Source organism: Crocuta crocuta, unplaced genomic scaffold (assembly GCF_008692635.1).
Source record: "Crocuta crocuta isolate KB4526 unplaced genomic scaffold, BGI_CrCroc_1.0 scaffold475, whole genome shotgun sequence".
Lineage (NCBI taxonomy): Eukaryota > Metazoa > Chordata > Mammalia > Carnivora > Hyaenidae > Crocuta > Crocuta crocuta.
In genome coordinates this window covers 174,270-177,331 of record NW_027529518.1, presented here as the reverse complement: position 1 = coordinate 177,331, position 3,062 = coordinate 174,270, and the positions used below count along the sequence as shown (strand labels likewise).

The following is a 3,062-nucleotide window of genomic DNA, read 5'->3' as shown; positions in this document are numbered from 1 at the left end:
GGTCAGCATTTCACTGAAGGGAAATCAATTATTTGAAAATTTCAGGGGGTTTTAAAGTGTGTAAATATATGGACTTGCAAGATAGGATAATCCCACAGGCGAGGGGCCTTTATGGTAGGAACTCTGTAGCAGAGCAAATCCCATCAAACATGGAAAGTTCCTAACCGTGGGGGTGGATGGGTTACTGAGACTGCTCCGGGACAGCACCTTTGTGGTACCATCGTATTGCCACCAGTGCTGAAGAAGCTAGTGAGAATCATAAGCTGTCTCGTAAATGTGTGCTCTGGTTGCTTGGCACATTGTTTTCTAAGATCGTGGTGCTCACTGGTACTGTGTTTGGACTATTATAGACATAGTGGCACCAGAAATATTTACCAGTGTCTTTGCTTTCTCTTCCTATCCACCTAAATCCCATCCTATGCTCCCTGACCAAATAGGGAAGGGAGCAAAGGTGGTAGCCTTGAGATTTTCCCACTGGGGCAGATACTCATTAAAACAAAATAGATGGGCCATTTCTTAAATGCCCAGTTAGCTTTCAGGAGCTGGACTTCCATATTCCCATTAAGGCCTCAGTGGATTTGTTTCACAGATAAGAATAGTAAATTCAGCCTTTAATTCTATAGTCAGGTTATAATTCATTGGGATAAATTGTATAGACACACATAGACCCCTAATCACAGAACATTAGTATCGGAGGGCATTTAAAGATTATAGATGATGTATCATAGTGACAAGGGCATTATATTCTGCCACAACTAGTGGGATGACTTTGCTCATGTCCCATCTCTGCTGTGAGCCTTGATTTCCTCATCTGTAAAATAAAAGAGTGGATGACCATTAAAATAATGGTCAATAACATACAAACTAGTATCCTAACCATTGCTTTTATGGGGGAAATGTTGAGAATTTTGTTTTAGGTTTGCTTTAAAACTTACTACATGAAAGAACTCTATGTCTATACCAGTTTCGCTATGTAACAAAGTGAATGCTCTGTTTTTATTATGGTGCTGATCAGTTATCATCAGAGCAATGTATAGCTGCTCTGACTTTGTGAGAAAGGAAGAAAGGTACAGATGGGGAGAAGGAGGAGAAACAGCTTTGGTAAATGTCACTGAGGCCATTTTTGGTGCTTCTGGGCTGAGTAACGTATGAAAACGATTTGCAAGGCTAGCGTATTTTTCAACCACTAGTAAAAATAAAGCAACAGTTCATTTGGTAACCCCCTGCACATGCGGTTTTAGAAATATACAAGATTATGATGAGCTCTGCCTCATAATTAACAATTTGCATAAATTCTCACTATTATTTAGTTGTCTGAATGAATTCTGTAATCCAGAGAAAGAAGGGAACAATCAGTGGAAGCCAGCCCAAATGCCTTGTATTATTGTTACGCACATGCACAATTAACACTGATACTAATTGTTTCAGACCAGAACCTCATTTGTTTTTCTATAGACAGCAAAAACATTAATTGCCAGAGTGTCACTCTCTCTCTCTTTTTCCTACAGCCAGCCATAATATAAAGTCTGCAGTTGCTTAAGCAAATGAATTGGCTGGATTTTCAGTGTACCATTTTGTGATGGAGTTTCCACGTTTCTGTTTAAGTTAGCAGTCAGTGGCTCGGACAACTAAAGACTGTTTCTTATAATACTTTTAACAGTAGTCGTCTATAAATTTAAGGAATAAAAGGGTGCTGGCGCACCAACCAGTTCTGCTGCTGCATTTACATTCCACTCATTATTCCGTATCTTTAAAATGATTGGCATTATACATGCATAGGAGAACCACAGGAAGTCAAGGCTGGAGGAGGCCTTTAGATCACCCTGTCAAATTCCCTCACTTTTCAAACGAGTTTGATTGTCAATAATTTGAATGTCAGCAACCACCACCAAATCAATGATGCCACACTTTTTTAAAACTTTCAAGCCATTGGGAGCTATGATAGTAAATACATTTGAATTGTAACGAGATGTTTTAAAATCATATAGCTTCAACTTATTTTCTAAAAAGCAGAATCGGATTTAAAAATATATATATGCCTTGATAAAGTTGCCCTAAACATAGCCATGATGTTGATGGCGTGTGTGTGAAAGGAGATGTCCTATGCAAAGCACTTAGCAGTAGGAAACAGTCAACCAATATCAGCTCTTTCATCCCCGTGACCGGATTACCCAGCTCACATCAGCACACCGTAAGTGTTACTTTAGTGCTCTTGGAGTTGGTCGGTCTTCAGGTCCAATTTTGGTGCTGCCACTTTCTTGCAGTGTGACCTTATTTAACCTCTGGGGGCTTTCCGTTTCCTCACATGTAAAATGTAGCCACCTTATAGATCTGTTGCAAAAATTAAATTGAGTTCAGGCATCTCAAGTGCTTAGCCTTGTTCCTGGCACTTTATAAACCATCAGTGAGTGGTAGTGGCTGTTACTGCTGTTATCTGGCACACCCAGTACAGTCTTATTCATTACATAGTTAATCATATGGTAGTTTGAGGTACATGCATATACACCTATACACATCTGCACGTGGGCACACAGAGTCCACAGAATGACATTGGAAGATCGCTTTCCTAAAGGTTATTTGTGACCACTGTGACTCAAACGCCAATGGCCTTTTCTCTGGCCTCAGTCTTCTTGAACTCTTTGGAGGTTCTGGTGCCTTCGCACATCTTCTCTTGCTTGAAAGCATTCATAATTTATCTTGGTTCACCTCCTGTCTTCTCAACATTTCATAGGTCTCCTTTGTTGGGATATCTTTTAAGCACATGCATGCACACACACAGACACACACACAAACACACACAGCTTCTCCCCCCCCCCCNCCTTTCAATGGAGCAATTCCCAAGCCTGTCATTGATCTGCTTCTCTTCTTTTTCTGTGTTCTCATTCTGGGTAACTTCATCTCCTCACATAGCTTCACCTTTCACCTCTACACTAATGATTCCCAAATTGACCCCTCCAATCCCTAACTCATTCCGGAGCTCCGGGCTAACTCCAATTTCCAACTGCCTGCTGAGCATCTCCAGGGCAGGATATCCTAGGAGGCTCAAGTGCAGTCTGGTTTTT

The 3,062-nt window shown here is 40.8% G+C and overlaps 1 protein-coding gene across 1 annotated transcript in view; it reads left to right on the top strand.

Moving 5' to 3' along the window:
• The window catches only part of HS6ST2 (heparan sulfate 6-O-sulfotransferase 2), an 89,626-nt gene that overhangs the window by 11,530 nt on the left and 75,034 nt on the right, over positions 1 to 3,062 (top strand). The window lies entirely within an intron of this gene.